Source organism: Cavia porcellus, unplaced genomic scaffold (assembly GCF_034190915.1).
Source record: "Cavia porcellus strain 051 isolate PalLab524CR breed Dunkin Hartley unplaced genomic scaffold, mCavPor4.1 scaffold_3, whole genome shotgun sequence".
Classification (NCBI taxonomy): domain Eukaryota; kingdom Metazoa; phylum Chordata; class Mammalia; order Rodentia; family Caviidae; genus Cavia; species Cavia porcellus.
This window is the reverse complement of record NW_026947486.1, coordinates 11,617,324-11,636,999: the sequence shown is the minus strand read 5'-3', so window position 1 is coordinate 11,636,999 and position 19,676 is coordinate 11,617,324. Positions and strand designations below refer to the sequence as shown.

The window sequence follows — 19,676 nt, the reverse complement described above, 5'->3', positions numbered from 1 at the left end:
ATGAGAGATGTTGATTGAAGCAGCCAGAGCAGGAAACTACACCCTTCCCAAGTTTCTGTGAACTCACCAAACATTGTGGATCCATATTGTAAAAATGAAATCAAATCTTTCCTCTCCACCTTTTCGCCCTTCTCTCCCATCCTCTAGCTTTGCTTCCTTCACTTTCCTGTTTCTTCCTTTCAGTTATAAGCAGCACAACTGACCCTGAGTTGTTTCACAGGATCATCTTCATAGTCTGCTCAGAGGCTCCTTAAATCATTTTCTTTTTGCTATGTTTACATTTGATTTTCTCCATCACCATATCCTTTATGCTCTAGGGATCAGGAGGCTGTCTCTCCAAATGATCCCTTGTTACATCTTACCTAATTATTTCCAAGAAAGATTTTGTAGCATTAAAAACATTAGAATGGGGACAATGCTCTTATTTAACAAATCCTTTAGAGTGCTCGCTAGGTGCCAGGCACTGTTTTAAGCAGGCACTTTACAAAATATTATCCTGCTTCACTTTCAAAAATTATCCCAATATATAGGTGAGGAAATGGCGGCCCAGAGATGTTAAGCAACTTGCCCAAAGTCACAAAGCTATATCACATGGCAAAACTAGGTGTCGAACTCAGAGCATCTGCCTCCCAAATCTGTATTCTTAGCCACCATGGTGTGCTGTCCCTGTATCACTGTTCTGCTGGCCCCTGAGTAACTTGAGCAACAAGGACTCTTTAGTCTCTAGAAGAAATGCAAGCTTTCAGATGTACAAAACAGTAGGTAGCTAGGGAAATATGCCTGGATGTCTGTGCAAGGCCTGGAAGGGAGGGTTGTGTAGCAGCCCCAATCTAGCCCTGTCCCTGCCCTAGCAACACTGCTCTATCCAGAGGGACTGAGTGGGAGGAGCGATGGCCATTTGCTAGAGTTAAGTGGTGAAATAGAAAAGAAACTCAAAGTATTTGTTAATATTTTGTATTGCTGCTTCCTCCTGCAGTTGCAGAGAGACAAAGAGATTTCCAGTGACTTCCGGTAAAGACTTGTGAGACAGGAACAAAGTTCTGCAGACACCAGGCCTGGGACTGTTCCGTCTTCGAAAAGTAATCTTCCCCAAACAGCCTCTCCAGACAGTGTCAGGTTTCCTGGGCTGAGTATTTATTTAGGAGGCTGCTGGTGATTCTAATCGCTTGGGACATCTTAACAACTGAAGTCGCATTTGACGGAAAAACTCATAAAGAAGCTGTGGGTGATTGAGGGCATGTTGTCAGAAGCCTGGCTCCAAATATCTGTGATGCCACGTAGGTGGAATTCTGCAGTGAGAATGCAGAAATATTTTGATGAAAATATCAGAGGGGTTTATCTGATTCTTCTAATACAGTGTTTTCAACAAGAAAGAAACAAGTTCTCCATGAGCTGAAAAGCACCATTTATTTGAAGTAAGTAAGTAAATGAAGTTATTTGTTATTGGAGTTAAAAAAAAAAAAAGCTAAGCTATAACATGGTTCCTTGAGGCAGATTTTCAGGAAGCCCAGAAGGAGGAGAGAAAGGAAAGAACTAAAAGAGAGAAGGCTTGGAAAAATATGCAGCTTGGTCTTGGTCATTCGCCAGGAAAAGCTGGGTAATGAAGGACTAAAACCAAAACAAAAACCAAAAGGAAACAAGGGTAAGGAAAAGGCCACAGGGAATAAAGAACTGGCCATGTGGTCAATAAAAATGAAAAGCCCCGAGTCTTGTCACGGGTAGAGGGTGTGGGCCCAGGGAGTGGGGCGCAGGCCAAGGTCAAACGCAGGGTGGGAAAAAAACTCCCCACAAATGGCAAATAAATGAACAGAGAAGAAAAGAGGAATACGGAGCTAGAATAGAAGAGAAAAGGAAGCAATTTTAACAGGAAGCTGACCAAAATAGATATGTATAGTGTGAGCTGAAGGGAAAGGAAGAGAAGGGGCAGTTAACACTATGCAAGCTGAGGAATTCAAGGAGGGTTGATTTTCAGTACTAAACAGCTGAGGTCCTTCCAATTACCTGCAGAGTCTCTGCAGAGTGTGGACTGTAGAGGATGTTGTCACAGGAACAGCTTCCGTGATTTGGCCAGGACCCCAACTGCTGGGTTTTAAGTGCTCCAGAGGCTGAGGGTGGCAGGCAGCAGGGTCAGGTGGGACAAGGGGATGTGCAAGGCCACAAGGAAGGCACTGGGATGCGCCAGTGGTTGGTTGGTGAGATGCCCTGGCCGGGGCTGGGTGGAGCTCAGTGGTAAAGCACTTGGCTACCACGCACAGGCCCACGGCTTCATCCCCAGCACAGATACCACACCAGCCTAGCAGAGCCCAGCCCAATCTAACCCTAGCCAACTGGCTGTAAGTATCACAGCAGAAAGGGACCAGGCCTCGTCTAGCTGCTAGCCTGAGTCGTCCCCTGACTATGAGGGCCACATGGCCTACATCTGTTGATGTAGCTCTAGGAAGAATTCTGGCCTCAGCTGGAATTTCTCGGGGGCCCTGGTTCCATATGCTGAGATCAGCAACAGGGAAACAGTGCTGCTTATGTTGTCTTGACCTTAGGTTTTTCTTTTTCTTTTCCTCTTTTTTGGTCTCCCTAACTGGAAGCCACAGATATACCTGTTCTTAGCCACAGTTCTCCTTTTTGCCCTTCTTTTGGTCCTGGCTTTGTTCCTTATGTTTAAGGCACCGTGGGCACCTGTCTGCTTCCTAATACCCTCCAAGGCTGGGGCTTGTGGTTTAGTCTTGCAGGTTCCTTGCATAATTCTGAGTCCTGCCCAGACTCCTTCCCAGTGATTGGCTCCAGCTATTAGACTCTGTCACCCATTGCCCATCTGTCCCCTTGGCTCAGCACTGTCTAGGCCTGGATTCCATCACATGCTTTAAGCACCTTTGTGGTCCTTCTGTCACCCAACTTTGATCTTTCCAGTGCTGTCCCCATCATGGCCTCTGCCATCCTTTGCCATAGCTGTGAGACTCGTGGGCTGCTCTCAGCCCAGAATTGAGGGTCTCTTGCCCTGTATTCCCACAGCTGTGCCTGTCCCAAAAACATCTGTGAATTGGAGGTGGGAAGCACAGTTTTAGATGTCAGTCTCTCCCAGCCTGTTCCATCTACTGTAGACAACTTGGTCATTCCCAGATGGCTTTTTGGACTTAAAAAAAAGGAAAAGAAAAATCAATAGCTTGTTTCAGTATCTTCAAAATATTTTACTAGCAGGGTTGTATATTTAACTACACTGGAGTCCAGCAGAAACTAGGAAAAACACATTTAAAATTCAGAGATGTGGCGGATACTGGCCCATTCATAGCCCTTTGGCACCGGCTCCTCCAGCACAGGACTGAGCTTCGACTGAGGCACTGGGCCCACTCCCCAGACTGTGGGCTGCCAGGCAGGAAGTACCAAGAGCCACCCCCAGCCCAAGATGGAAGGGACTTTAGGATCACTGCCCGTGCTTCCTATTTTTAGTGTGTGGTGTATGCACAACCCCAAAGCATGTTCTACACTCTCTTCCCGAGTTCCTCAGTGGGATGGAGCCTTCATTGCCCAGAATTAGAACATGCTCAATAACTCATCCTTTTGAAAAATGAGTGCATATTAATTATACATAGTAATGGGTTTCATTGTGGCCTTTTTATACATGCATATAATATACTTTTATCATATCCATCTTCCCATTACCCCTCCCCCCTCCTCTCGCCAATAGTCTTCCTTCTACTTCCATGTTGGTTTTTTGTGGTTGTTTTATTTTTTTCATCCCCAGATCACACATGAGAGAAAACATGCAATACTTACCTTTCTGAATCTGGCTTATTTCAGTTACAGGATGCAATACAAATAACTCACTCCTCCTCCTCCTCCCCCCCTTCTTCTTTGAGACAGGATCTCATTATGCAGTTCAGGCTGCCCTTGAACTCACTATGTATCCTACATAGTGACTCATGGCAATCGTTCTGCTTCAGCCTCCAGAGTACTCGCGTTACCGATTTGTGCTGCCATGCCTGGCTAATAGCACACCTCTTACAGCTTCTTTTCTTTATGTCACTTTCCAATTCCTCTATTGGTGTTTTCTGAGATTGCCTCTCCCTTGTCTCCCAAATTTGGGCTCATATGCTTGTCTTGGAGCCTGCTTCTGGAGACATCCAAACTAAGGGGAGAGATCTTGTGTTCCAGGTTAAGGATTTACTCCTCTTCTTGAGAAGCACACTCACTTTCAACACAAGCATCTTAATGCATTTTCTATAATACACTGAGACAGGAAATAGCAAAGTCCCCTGTGAATAGCACATCTTACCTGGGTCACATGAACTCTACTGGCCTTTGAGATAATGGGGGATATGATACTTGGGGGAAAAATAAACTTAGGTTATAATTAAGCAGCTGTCTTCACCTCAGTACTCCTATAAATTTTGTTTGTTTGAGAAAGGGTGTCACTTTGTAGGCCAGCCTGGCCTTGAACTTGTAGCAATCCTCCTGCCTCAGTCTCCTAATGCTGGGTTACAAGTGTGTGCCACCATGCCTGGTTCTTAATGAGCTTTGTACATTTCCAGAAGTGCATTTCACAGGCTTCCTAAGTTTACCTGCTCTTACAGTCCCATTTCCTGCGCATGCCTTTCTGGAGGCCTGTGTTGCCAGAAATACAGTAGGGAAAGACCTTGGTGCCTGACCTACAGAATTAAGCAAGCTCATTGGTGGATGGAATGCTCATTTCAGGGCACCATGTTTTCTTTAAAACCTCAGCCAACTAGAACAGACAGCTATGGGCTGAGGTCAGGTGTTAACGTTTCTGTTATACAGAAAACCAGTGATATCATTGGTTTGACTTGACCGAACATTTGATGCGGCAGAGATACTTGTTTCCTTAATGTGTGCTCTGCAGCAGGCAGTGTGAGCATCAGCTGCAAAACTGAGAAACACTGAATCTCAGGCCTCATCTAGACCTGAGTCCCAGCGTGTACTTTAACAAGAGCCCCAGATGATTTCTAGGTACATGAATATTTGAGAACCCCAGGCTTAGCAGTCAACTCAGGTGAACTTCCGCCTGGTGTAGGGATCTCCTGCAGTCTGTAGTCCTTGTGGCAGGAAATCACTACCTCACTGCATTATTAGCAAGGTCCGTGATTAGAAAATGAGTCTTTCTGGTGAGCAAAAATTTCTTCTCTGCATCTTCCATTCTTGGTTCTGCGAGGAATGAGACAAAACTGTCCTTTAGAAAACAACTCTGTGACTATTCCAAGGCAACTAACTGTCTGGTCTCTGGTAAGTTTTGTCTTTTCTTAGTTAAACACTTACTGGTTTTTCAAACATTTTTATGCCATCAATTATGCACCAGACACTGTGTCAAAAGCTGAGGATACAGAAATGCACAAGGTAGAAATGATCCTTGAGAACACGCTGTCTCTGAAGGGAAGCAGAATTAACACAAAGGATTATTTTGACTGCTGTTTCTGCTTATGGAAGATGAAGATGTAAGTGCCTTTCTCTGTCCTTTGCACTAAGCACTGAGAACCCCCTGGATAGTCTGTGTTCAGTGAACCTAAGAAGACTGAGAGGTGGCAAGAAGGCTGTCCAGTTGCAGCCGTCCTGAGCTCCTCAGTCTCCTGTTCTGCCAGCCGCCTTCAGCAGGTTATTCTACATTGGCCCCAAAATGCACAAAAGTGGCCACGTGTGAACAACAAACCGAACTCACTGCCTCCCAGAGCCTCTGCCTTTCACAGCCCAAACCAAGGTACCACCATCATGTGTTTTTCCTTTCCCTACACCCTCAGATGGGAGGAATGACATGGCAGTAAGCTCCCTGAGTTCTCCTTTTGCCTCATCTGTCCAACCCTGGCTACTGGAGAAGCTGGCAACACAGAAACACCAACTTTCGCCAGCTGCAGCGGGGAGCTCTGAGTCCCCTCTGTCAGGGGTGCCCAAGACGGGAGCCTGGCTTTCTGCTCGAGGGCACTCTGTGGAGGCATTATCATATGTTTGATCACCCTCATAAAAACGGCCATGAAAAAGGACTTCCGGAACTGTTGTGGCACACATTTGTGATCCCAACACTCTGAGAGGCTAAGGCAGGGGGCTGCAAGTTCAAGCCCTGCCTGGGCAATTTAAAGACTTGGCAAGACCCTGTCTCAAAATGTAAAGAAATGAAAAGGGCTAGGGAGGTAGCTCACTGTGAAGGCCCTGGGTTCAATCCTCAGTAACCTTTTCTCCTCCCCTCGTAGGCTAAGCGAGTTTGATACGAAGGGGATTATTCTGAGGAGGATTAATAGCAATATATCTTTTACTGTAATAAATTTTTATTTTTATTATTATTTTTTGAGACAGGGTCTCGCTGTGCAGTTCAGCCTGTCCTTGAGCTCACTTTGTAGCCCTGACTGGTCTCAAACTTGCAACCATCCTCCTGCCTCAGCCTCCCAAATGCTGCGATTACAGGTGTGAGCCACTATGCCTGGCTTACTATAATAAATTTTTAAAAATGTAAACATTCACTGTATCTTTCATCACCCTTTGCATAAGTAATGTGAATATATATGACAAACAAAGGGGTAAAGAAAGTCACTCTTAGATAATGGAAATCCAAGAGAATTTGTCAACAGTGAGACCAATGCTTTGATTTTTTCTTAACATTCCCAGGACTTTTAAAAATTTCATTTTAGTAGTAGATGTTTACAGTATATATAAGTGCTTATATTTCTGTAAGGAAATAGGTGCATGTAGTTAACACATCTTAATTCTTTTTAATCCCTGCCCCTCCCCTCCCTGCCCCTCCTTCCTTCCCCCCCTTCCTTTTCCCCCATCTGTGTTTCCTTTTGCCCTAACTAGCAGATCTATCTTAGAGAGTGGCTAGAAAAATTCATTAACACAGAGAATCTTGTGATAACAGAAGGAATCTTGGAATAGCAAGAAAGAAGAAAGAACAAAGGAAAGACCAAAAACTTGGGTAAATACAATAGATTTGCCTTTTTCCCTTGCATATAATAAATTGTACTTGATGGTTGAATAAAAAATTAATATGCCATTGTATATGGCTTTAAATGTATGTGGAGGAAATATTTAAGAAAATTATAAATTGGGGAGGGAGGAAAGCATAAGATTTTATACATTCAACTGAAAACATGACAGCACAGGTAGACTATGATAGGTTATATACAATTTATAATGCATTGTAGACACAGAACTGCATACATATATTATCATGAAGGGCCAATAGAAGAACTATAGGGAACATACACTCAATAATACTACAGATGAATAGAAAAAGAATCCTAAAAAAATACTCAAGTTACCTATAGGAAGGCAGGAAAAAGAAAATAGAAATAGAAAATAAAGGAAAAGCAAAAACTAAAATTCAGACTTAAGCTTTTACATATCAATAATCATACTAAATTTAAATCGCCTAAAATACAATTATAAGACAGAGTTTGGCAGAGCAGATAAAAAGAATCATGGTCCAACTATATGTTGTCTACAAGACACACACTTCAAATATAATGATATAGGAGGTTGAAAATAAAAACAAAGGAAAAGTGTATATTCAAATACCAATCAAAAGAAAAGAGTGGCTAGGGCTGGGGATTTAGATCAATGCCTTAAGTGCCTATGCGCCAAGCACAAGATAGTGAGTTCAATTCCTAGTACCAAAAAAGAAAGGAATGACTACACCATAGGAGATGAAGTATACTACAAAGAAAAAAGTTACCAGTGACAGAGGGACATTCCATAATAATAAACATGTTAATACACTAAGAAAACAGACATGATAGGACATAGGAAAGTAGACTTTGTGGAGATGGGAAGGAGATTTCAGGATGAGAAGGGAAGTAAAACTGATTAGGATGCAATATGTATGTATACCAATTCCCCAAATGAACGTAGCTGTTATGTATTGCAAACATACTATTTAGAAAAAATAAAAATTAAAAAATACACCAAGACAGATTTCTATGTGTGTATGGACCAAGTAACAGGGGAGCTAATAATGTGAATTAAAAATTGATAGAACTAGAAGGAGAAATAGACTAATCCACAATTCTAGTTGGAGGCTTCAACATTTGATGAGCAGCTGGGTCAAAAAAATCATAGAACATATCACCATCAACCAACAGGATGCAATAAACATTCTACCTAATAAGCAGAATATACATTTTTTAAAGTGTCCATGAAACACACGCAAAGATCCCAGGTCATAAAACAAATACAAATTGAAAAGAATGAAAACCATGTAGTGTGTTTTCTGACTGTGATGTAATCAAACTAAAAATCAGTGATAGAAATATCACAGAAAATCTCCAAATACTTTGAGATTAAACAAACAAACATCATTTTCAAATAATCCACGTGTCAGGGGATGACTCGATGAAATTAAAATATACATTATAAACTATCAAATTTTTTGCTATACGCCAGTGCTGAGAGGGAAATTTATAGCACAAAAAGTTTACGTCAGAAAGGGGGAAAGTCTCAAATCAAAGATTTGATTCCTACTTCAAGAACCTAAAGGGCTGGGGATTTACTCAATGGCATAAGCACCTGCCTTGCAAGCAGGCAGTCGTGAGTTTGATCCCTGGTACTGAGAAAAAAAAAACCTAAAAAAAGAAGAGCAAAGTAAACCCAAAGCACTCAGGAAGAAAATAATAAATGTAACATCAAAGATCGATAAAGTTGAAAACAAAAGAAAAGAGAAAAATCAATGAAACAAAAAGCTGATTTTTAAAAAAAGATCAATAGAAACCGTTGTGGTGACACAAATCTAAGCATGTGACAGAAGTGCACAGAACAATACACATGCATTGTGCCAATATCAGTTTCCTGGGTTGCATATTGTACTGTAATTATGTAAAATGTAATCACTGGGGGAAGCTAGGTAAGTGGCTCATGGCACCTCTCTGTATCATCTTTGCAACTTCCTCTGAATCTGTAATTATCTCAAGATAAAAAGTTGAAGTAATTGGACATCTGTACAATTTAAACATTTGTTTTGCAGTGCTATGTAAATTCTTTCCAGGAAACCTACAGGGTGCTAAGATAGCTTATAACTAGTAGCCCTTATTCCTTTATCTCGTCTCAATATTACATGACCTTGGCCTTCCAAGCACCTAGTCATCTCTCTCTGAAAGGTGTCTAAACTGTCAGTGTTCTTCAATAGTGCTGGGGGAAGGGCATTGAGCTTCAGATGGGCTATCACCTCCCTTTTCCCAGCCACAGTACTTTTTTTTAATGTGACCTTAGTCTTCTTTGGCTATCTTTGCATCCTTTTTTTTTTTTTTTTGTCTTTTTCCTTTTTATCAGTACCAGGGATCGAACTCACGACTGCCTGCTTGCAAGGCAGGCGCTTATGCCGCTGAACTAAATCCCCAGCCCCTTTTTGCATCCTTTTTAATCTTCTAGTCAAATGAAACTATCAGATCCTTGCATGTGAGTAGAAAAAGTATTTTCACCCTTAGTTCTTATTCAATAGGCTATCATGAACCTAAATGGGGATCCTTGTGGGGATTTCACCTTGTTGATTCAGGTCAGCTCTGTTCCAGCCAACAAGAGTTTTCAGCATTCTGGGAATCTGAGGCAAAAGGATCACAAGTTCGAATCTAGCTTGGGCAACTTAGACCATATCTCAAAATGTAAAATAAAAAGGACTGGGGATGTAGGTCAGTGCAATGGCCCTGGGTTCAGTCCCTAGTATGAAAAGAGATGGAAAGAAAGAGAAAGATTACAAACTTGTGTTATACTTGCATGTATAATAAGGACTATTCTCAGATTGTGAGTCAGCTGTAACCATATCAGTATTTCCAGATGCCTTCATCTCTGTCTCTGTCCCCTAAAATATTGAGCAGCCTTAGGTACAGTAGCCACACAGGTGCACTTCTCTGGTGCTCACAAAAGAATGAACCACCCAGGGGCCAGGGATTTAGCTCAGCGGCATAAGCACCTGCCTAGCAAGCATGAGGTTGTGACTTTGAGGCCTGGTACCAAAAACAAAACAAAAAAAACACCCAGCTGTGAGGAATAAAGTCAGCTCTGAGCCGTCAGCTGCTAATGCCTCCAGGCTCTGCCTTGACTTTTTAAAAAATTATAATATCAAAACTATATAATCTGAGATCTACCCTTTTGCAATTTTCAGCATATAATATTAATAACTATGAGTACAGCGCTGTACGGTTGATCTGTAGCACTTTCTTCTCACTTTATAGTTTGTTCTTCTAGCTTCTTGAGGTGTAGTCAGGCTATTCATTTGAGACTTTTCTTCCTGTTTCATATAAGCATTTACCACTGTAAGTTTCCCTCCTACAATTACTTTTAACTGCTTTTAACTATATTCCATGAAACAACATGTTCTCTCTCTCTCTCTCTCTCTCTCTCTCTCTCTCTCTCTCTCTCCCTCTCTCTCTCATACACAGGGATGGAACCTATTGAGCTGTACCCCCAGTCTCTTCTGTGTTTTCCTTTGTCTCACTATATTTTCTGATTCCCCTTTTGATTTCTTCTTTGACCCATAGGTTGTTCAAGAGTATGTTATTTAATTTCCACATATTTGTGAATTTTCCAGTTTTATTTCTGCTACTGATTTCTCATCTCATTCCATTGTGGTCAGAGAAAATACTTGGTATGATTTCAATTGTCTTATATTTGTTAAGACTTGTTTTGTTGATTTACCATGGATGATGTTCTGTGTGTGCTTGAGAAAAATGTGTATTATGTTGTTATTGGGTAGATTATTCCACATATATCTGTTAGGTCTATTTGGTCTGTCGTTCAAGTCTGCTGTTTCCTTATTTATTTTCTTCCTGGGCACTCTATCCATTATTGAACATGGGGCATGAAAATCACCCACTATTATTGTGTCACTGCTGTCAATTTTTTCCTTAAGTTATAGCAATGTTTGCTTCACATATTTAAGTGCTGTGATGCTGGCTGCATATATATATATATTTTTTTTATTTAAAGAGAAAAAAAGAAAGGAAATACATATTGTCGTCTTAGAAACAGTTGTCCAAATTATAAAATTAAACCATATAAAGTGTATATTCATACAATGAGATTGCAGACAGTGCCGTTCATTGATCCAACAAAAGCTCAGTAATATGGATTTCCATCCTACACACTCAAACATACATGCAGTTATATCCCTTAGACCACCTTCCTTTCCTCTCTTTTTAATAACAATTACACTTTTTGGGTTTTTTTTACTCCCACAGTTCTTATTACTTTTTTTGAAAAGAATAAAAACCTAACGTGACTAAACAAAACAGTCGGTTAGAACAGAAGGATGGGCATAGTACATGATGCAAAAATAGAATATCAGGTGATCAAAAATGGGTACCATTGTGTCTCTTGCTATTTTTAAAAACAGTTGCCTATATCATCAGGTATAATAGAATTGATCCTAACAGTACAGAACAAGACCAATAAAACCTACACTGGAGACCTTACAGGATTTCAAAAGAAGATAATAGTCAAACCATAATGGGCATCATAGTGAATCTTATTGCCTTCAAAGTGGTTGCCTATACCCTCAAACTTGATACTATCAAACAAAATAGAATATAGTAAAATCTGACAGAACAAGATGGGGAGAGCAATACTGGGGTTCAAGTCAGGTTAATAGGAAAACAAAAAAGTTACTATAATATGTCCTGCTGTTTTTTAATTTAGTTTTCCCTTAATGGAAAAAAAATGTAAGAGAAAAATAGATTAATTTTAAAAAGGGTGGAGATTGAGATAAAAGAGGACATTGTATTAGAACAACACAGGTCAGAACCAAACAATTTAAGCATCATTGTGTTTCAGCCCCAGATAATCTAACATAATAGTAGTCACCATAGTGCCTCCTTCCTTGTATTATTTGAGTATAACTTCATATACTATAGCATCAAGCCTATCAAGTCAGTCTAAAGCTATTGAAGACAATGGAGAAATTACAGGGTATTTAGAACCAGTTAACAGAAAACAACGGTTTCTATATTATCTCTTTGCCTATAAAAAATTTTGTTTTATACTACCACATATAGTAAAATATAGTAAGATACCACATGTTAAAACTAGTGGAAACAGATGTACAACAGCTTGATGGGACTTCAAAACAAGATGATATTAAATCAGCACTAGCTTTTATGATGTGTTGTTTTCTTCAGAATAGCTATTCGTACTATCACCGATACTAAAATCGAACAACCCAGGTTAAAACCATTGCAATTAATGAGTGATAACATTATATGGATTCAAACCAATATGATTAAGAATCATTATTACCACATACTTTTATGTATTCTTATCATTTCTTACACTAGGGAAACTATTTGGTATTTATACATGTGAGTTTGATTTATTTCACTTATGAGTATGGTCTCAAGCTGTGTCCATTTATTTATAAATATTTCAATGTGATCATTCTTTATAGCTGAGTAGTACTCCATTGTATAAAAATACCACAATTTTTTATCCATTCTTCAGTCGATGGACACTTAGGTTGTTTCCAAGATCTGGCTATTACAAATTGTACTGCTATAAACATGGGTGCATATATATCACTGTGGTATGATGCTTTCAGTTCTTCTGGAAATAGGCTGCATACATATTTGTAGATAGTATATCTTCTTGTGTAATTGACCCTATTATCAGTATGTCCTTTGTCTCTTGACAGTTTTTCATTTACCATCCATTTGACATAAGTATGGTCATCCCAGCTTTCCCTTGGTTCCATTTGCATGGAATATCTTTTTCCATCCTTTCATTTGTTCTTTCTAATTCTCAGCAGCACTCAACCTTCTAGAATACACTCAGAGACAGGTAAAACAGAAAGAGGCCCCAAATGCTGCCACAGTAGAAGCCACTGCCTCTGCGGCACCAGGTGCCCTGGGATCAGCAGTAACCCCCAGGCCTCGAGAGTACTATTGGTGCTGTCTGTCCTGGGAGACAAGCAAGACAGTGATCAGTCCCTCAGGCAACCCTTCAAAAACACTAACAATGAACACACACCGGTTCTCACTCTGCCTGAGGGCAGGCCTCTGAGAGCTGGGTTGGCAGGGGTGGGGGTGGTCCTCTGGAAAAACGGCTCGCTGCTGCCCGTACTGTTTTGCACTCAGCACCCCAGGCGGCTGAGGCAAGTTGAGTCCTGTTAGCACTCCAGATGAGCAAGACAGAAGCCAGTCCCTCAGGCAGCTCCTGACCCCAGGAAAGCCAGAATGTTCTGCATCCAGTCCCCTCTTCTTTTCTTCCCTAGGGAGAAGGCAGGAGCTTGGAATTTCCTTGCCAATCACACCCAGGAGGACAATAGTGGAAAGGTGTTGTGAATTTTTTAACGCCAAGGTGGCTGCTTTCGGACTCATCAGAGAAGCAAGAGCCTCTTCACTGGTTTCTAGACTTCTCATGAACAGAATTGGTCTGCGTGTTGTTGTGGAATTGGTGGCCCCATGGGAGTGAGGAGGGTTTGGGGGGTTCCTGTTCTACCATGTTGTTGATAGCACTCTGCCTCAGCTTTGGAGTTGAGACCACACTTTTCCTCAGGGGTCCCAAAACTGAATGGGGTACAGGAACTGAGCCCTGGCCACTGGAGAGCAGTCTTTGCTCCCACGGGCCACCCCCCTTGGATTGGCCAAGACACTGTCAAATCTGTATTGCAGTCTGAAGCTGCCCTTACCCTGCCTACACATCCTCCCTTCTACCCATCAGAAAACCTCCTCCCTCTTGCCTAGCTTATCATCTGCTTCCCGGAGGACCTAACTACCACACAAGATGGAGATCTCATAGCTCTCATGGCTCTGCCTCGGTTTCCACTCTAGGCTAACGGTGATTATTTAATGAACGCACTCTGGGGAAAGTCATCCAAATGACTTCTCTCCAGTTCATCCTCTACCTCCTCACCAGACCTATTATTGCTTCTTCCTGGGAGCATCACCAGACTACATTTCCCAGCCTCCCTTGCAGGCGGGTGGCTAGCAAAAAGAATACATTCTGTTTCTTCTCTTGAATTTGTAGTGCTTTTGGAATGTTAGAAAGAGGATATGATGGCCTCTAAGATGTATGATCACTGTTTCCTTTTCCTTGTTTCTCTCATCATCTAACTTAAAATGGACTCTGAGGGACCAGATAAGGAGATATGTAGTTGGATGGCAAAAAAAAAAAAAAAAAAATATTGTGTTGATTTGCAAGACCTGGTTGGGAAGTCTTTAATTGGATGAAGAGGGAGTCAGATTACCATCTGGAGGTAATGCTAGCGTGTTCATTATCACAGGGTTTCGTTAATGTAAGTGCCTAGCTGGTGAGGCCTATGCCCGCTCACTGGAGAGAAATCCAACTCCCTGTGCCACCTGCCCATAGATGCTGAGCCTCCTATTGTTCTGCAGTGACATTTTAGGTTCCGGTTAGGAAAATTGAAAATATTACTTATCATCTCTGGGAATGACTTGTATTTTGCTGATCTAACCTGTGCTGAATTCTCAATGAAGCTCAAAATGCCTGAACTGGGAATATCATGCCAGTGGAACTGGTGTTACAGGAGAACATGATTTGTGGCACCCTCTCTACAGTGGTCCTCCATCTGCCTCCAGATTCAAGACATTTGCCACCTAACCCCCGCAGCATCTCCCTGTGCTGATATAAAAGACATTCTGTAGTATATATAGTCCCTATGGTAATGGATAAGAACATGACAGAGGTTAATGACCAGCTTTTTTTGCTATTATTACTACTGTTAGCTGAATCTACAATTTCATTTTCTTTCATGAGTGACTTTATGGGCTACACATTAGCAAATGCGTGGCTATTTCAAGTCCCTTTTTGTTTTTTGTGACAAGGTCTCTTTCTGTTTCAGACTGGCTTTGAACGTACTATGTAGCCCAGGCTGGCCTCTGATGGTGGTCCTCTTGCCTCAGCCTCCCAAGTTCTGGGATTACAGTACATTATTTTACTTTATAAGCTATACAACTGAGTGCAGTCAGTGCTAAAATGCTTTCCTAGAATATGCAAGACCATGGGTTCAACCTCCAGCATGGCAGGAAAACAATTACTGTACAGTAAAAGGGACTTTTTCTTTTGTGTACAATCCTATGACTTTTAAACCATATATATTTGTGTAACTACAAGCCCAATAAGGACATCAAATTGTTCCATCACCCCGAAGTTTCCCTTATGCTGACACTTTATAGTCCCATCTACCACCCCAAACACTGCAGATCTGCTTCTGTGTGTATCAGTATTAATTGCTGAGTACAATTCTGTCATTGTGGGTATACCACCCACTATTAATTTATCCAGTCACCAACTGAACAACATTTGAGTGGCTTCCAGTTTGGGGTTAAAGCAATTGAGGGGATATTAATATTATGTCCAGGTTTCTATGTGAACTTAAATTTTCATTTCTTTAGGGCGGAGGTTGGTGATTTCTTTTCCTTTCTTTTTTTTCTGTAAAGGGTCACATAGTAAACATCTTAGGTTTTGTGGGTCACTTGTCCCTGTCATATGTTTAAAAATCACACACACAATTCTTTAAAAATGTAAAAAGCATTCTTATCAGGCATATTGTACAAAAACAGGGCACTGGCCTGATCTGGCCTGCTTGTCTTGGTTTGGTGACCCCTGCTCAAAGGTAAATATCTCAAAGTGGGATGGATACATCTGTTTAACTGTATATAAGAAGCTGCTGCCCTGTTTTTCAGAGCATCTGACCCATGCTGCCTTGTTAACATCAGTGTGAGAATTTCAGTTGCTCCACACCCTCAGCAGCATTTGATTTTGTCAGGGTTGGTGAGATTGTTGCCCTTCTAATAGCAGGGAGTAGCATCTCCTTGGGATTTTGTTTAGATTTCCCTAATAACTAATGATGTTGTTCATTTTTCATGTGCATATTTGCATCTATATATGTTCTTTAGTGAAAGTTTGCTTATATCTATATATATATCTATCTTATATCTATATATCTTTTATATATATATATATATATGTATGTATGTATGTATATGTTCTTTAGTGGAAGTCTGCTTATATATTTTGCCCATTTTCAAACTGATTTTTGTTTAGCCATTGAGCATTCCTTATGTCTCTTAGATAGGAGTCCTTCATCAGATATGTGGTTTGCAAATACTTTCCTCAGGCTAGAACTTGTTTTTTCACCATCTTAACAGGCTCTTTTGTAGAGAGAAAGGTAATTTTGACGAGGTAAAATTTATCAGTTTTCCTTTTACAGATTGTGTTTTCGGTGTCAGGTCTAAGAATTATTTTCTTAGCTTGAGGTCTTGAAGATTATCTCCTACTTTTTCTAAATGCGCTATAGTTTTGTTTTACATTAAACTCCTTGTTTCATTTTGAGTTAATGTTTGCATGAAATATAAAATTAAGGTTGAGATTTTTTCCCCCTGAGGATATCCAATTACTACAGCACCAGGTTGAAAAAGCAATTTTCCCTCCACTGAACTGCTTTTGCACTTTTATAAAAAGTCAGTTGTGGGTGTATTTCTGGGTGTTCTGTTTTGTTCCATTGACCTATGTGTCTATCCTGCTGCAAAATACCACACATTTTTGATTACAGTAACTATGTAATAAGTCCTCAAGTCAGGTAGTATAGTTCCTCCAACTTTATTCTTTTGTTTTCAGAATTGTTTAACTGCTCTAGTTCCTTTGCCTTTACATTTTAGAATCAACTTCTTTAAATCTGAAAAAAGAAATTCTTCTGGGATATTGACTGGAGTTTTGTTATTAGCTACATCGGTCGATCATTTTGAGGGAATTGACATCTTTCCTATGTCAAGTCCTCCAATTCATGGAAACACTATATCTCCACTTGTTTGACTTCTTTCATCAGTTTTTTATAGTTTTTAGCATACAGATGTTATGCATGATTTTTTAATATTTATACCTAGATATTTCATTGTATTAGAATTATATTATATCCAGGTTGACCTCAAACTCGAGTTGATCCTCCTGCCTCAGTCTCCTGAGTGCTGAGACTACAGGCATGTGTCACCATGCCTGGCTGTTAATCATATTTTAAAAAATAATTTACTTTCTAAAGTGTTGTAATATAAAAACTTGATAGCCAAATTGTTAGTATAGTACATAGAAATATGGTGTGTTGACTTTATACTCTGTGACCTTGCTAAACTTCTTATTTATTCAAGAATTTTTTTGTGGATTTCTTGGGTCTTTTTCCACAGATAACTGTGTTGCCTGTGAATAAAGATAGTTTTATCTTATTCTTTTCAGTATGTATACCTATTTATTTTTCTTGCTTTATTGCACTGTCTAGGACTTTCAATATAAAAATGAACAGGAGTGGTAACAATGTATTTCTTGGCCTTACTTCCGATCTTAAAAGCAAAGCATTTAATCTTTCATATATAACAATGAATTTGCTAAAGGTTTTTATAGATGCCTTTTATTAGCTTGAGAAAGTTTTCTTTGAAAAAAAAAAGTTTTCTTTGTGCACTTAGTTGACTGAGAGATTTTTTTGTTCCTTCCTGGATAGATGTTAGCTTTGGCTAAATGATTTTCTGCATTGGTTGAAATGATTATGTGAGTTTTCTTCAGTCGTTCATTGATATTATGGATTTCATTGATTTTTGTGAGTCTTGTATTCTTGGGATAAATCTCACTCGCTTATAGAGTATTATTCTCTTTATATGTTGCCAGAGTGGCTTGGCAATATCCATTTGTAACTATGGTGAAAGGAGATATTTGCTTTTCAACTTCTTTTCTTCTAATATCTTATCTGGTGTTTGTATCACAGTAATATTGCCCTCATAAAATAATCAGAAATTATTCTCTTGGATATTCTGGAAAAGATTGTGTAGAATTCATGTTACTTGTTCTTTAAATGATAGAATTTGCCATTGAAACTACATGGACTTGCAACTTTTCTTTCTAAAAGACATTTAACTATGATTTAGGTTTTAAAAATAAGCATTGGACTAGTAATAATTTTTAAAACCTAAAATTTAGTGAAAACTTGTTATAGTGCCCAGCACAGAACCCAGCACCAGGATTTATAGCACTTAATCTTGACAACATTTTGGGGTAAACAATATTAACCCACCACTGAGGAGTAAGTAAGGTGCTTTCATACCTTGTCTAAGATCACAAAGCTAGTAAGGGGCAGAACCTGGATTCAAACACAGATCTGTATGACTCCAGAGAATATATTCACTCATCGTCTTTGTGTTCTCCTCCCTGTGAACCACCAGATATAACAAGGAGAATGGCAAATAGACTCTAAAATTCACCTTCAGTGAGCACAGGAGGCAGCTAAGGCATAAGACTGAAATACGTCCAGGAGAGCTGCTTAGCGCAGTTAGGATGGGCACAGGCCAGGGAAGAGTCCCAGAAACGGCACCTGCTCTTCTGACGCCAGTCACATGTGGCAAAGCAGAGCCTTCTAGATTGTGTGGGACATCATTGTGGGCCAAATCAATAACACTTTGATACAGGAGATAGAGAATGGCAAAGCTGGCTGGGGAAATAAGCAGACCTGTCAATTACAAGACCTCAAGTCAATGCAAGGACCCCATATGTAGAACTTCTCACAAACTCCCATGAGATGTGGATGGCATGAAAAAGAATAGCCTTCCAAAAAATTGCTATTGTGTGGGAATTTTCTGGGTAGCCTGCGGGCATCTATTTTTAATTTTGCTTTTACCCTCTTTTTCTTTTTGTTCAACCCAAATTTACTCTGCAGACATGGTTTCTCCCACACCCCTTCACCCTTCACTTTTCAGATAAACTTCAGGCACCATCTTTGGCTTGTCTCATCCAATTCTATGTTCAAGGTAGGAAGGACCTGGAATACTTTTGAAAGGCGAGCCATTCTGAAGAAGCCACCCTAAACAACTTGAAGTGTCACCGTGTGATATGGGTGCACAGGCTGGTATAGATGTGGTGCCAGACCAGGAATCAGTGGTCAGCGATTTTGGCAGGCAGCAGTTTGTTGCTCTGGTAGGGTGGGAAGAACACTGGGATTGTGGTCATTGTAGGTGGGAAGAAGGAAAAGGTAACCCACTATACTTTTATACCTTAGCCTATACCTTGAGAGACTCCACACTCTGAACCAAGGAAATGATTTGCTTCATAAAGCTCTGCTCCATCCCTTCTACCTGGTACAAAGAGCTGGTCTAGGAAAAGCAGTCACTCCTGAAATATTAGTAATAATAAAAAGAAGCTATATGAAAATATGGTGAAGAATCAAGGGTTGAGGCCAAGAAAAGGCCAGAAACACATATGAACTTGAAATATCTAACCATGGGACAAAATTTAAAATCTTGACCAAAGATTTATACAGGTTGTTTATGTAAAACAACTTGATAAAAGCAACATGTGTGAACCAGGAGGTTAAACAGACATACAATAGCTCATGAGAAAGATAAGATTAAAAAGATTAAAAAGATTTTTAAAATCACTTGGCAGAGCTCAAGAAAGAAATGGAGACCTAAAAAAATAAAGGGGAAATGAAAATCATATTAGAAATAACAAAAAGGAAAGAGATTTTGCAAATAAACAGCCATGAACATGGAAGGAAGGCTTGAGAAAAGTAAACAAAATGAATGAGAATATAACAAATACTATATTATTATTTTATCTTATTTGTTTTTTGAGACAGGGTCTCACTATGTAGTTCAGGCTGGCCTTGAATTTGAGTTGATCCTCCTGCCTCAGCCTCCCCAGTGCTGGACCTACAGGTACACCACCACACCTGGCTAACAAACACTTTTTAAAGTGTGAGAACTTTA

At 40.1% G+C, this 19,676-nt stretch overlaps 1 long non-coding RNA gene across 1 annotated transcript in view; it reads left to right on the top strand.

Annotated features, from left to right (window-relative positions):
- Window positions 1-955: 955 nt before the first annotated feature.
- LOC134475414 (uncharacterized) overlaps window positions 956-19,676 on the top strand; it is a 28,059-nt gene continuing 9,338 nt past the window's right edge. The window contains exon 1 of the long non-coding RNA XR_010046513.1: window positions 956-1,415. This is a non-coding gene — a long non-coding RNA (uncharacterized LOC134475414). The remainder of the gene's footprint in view (window positions 1,416-19,676) is intronic.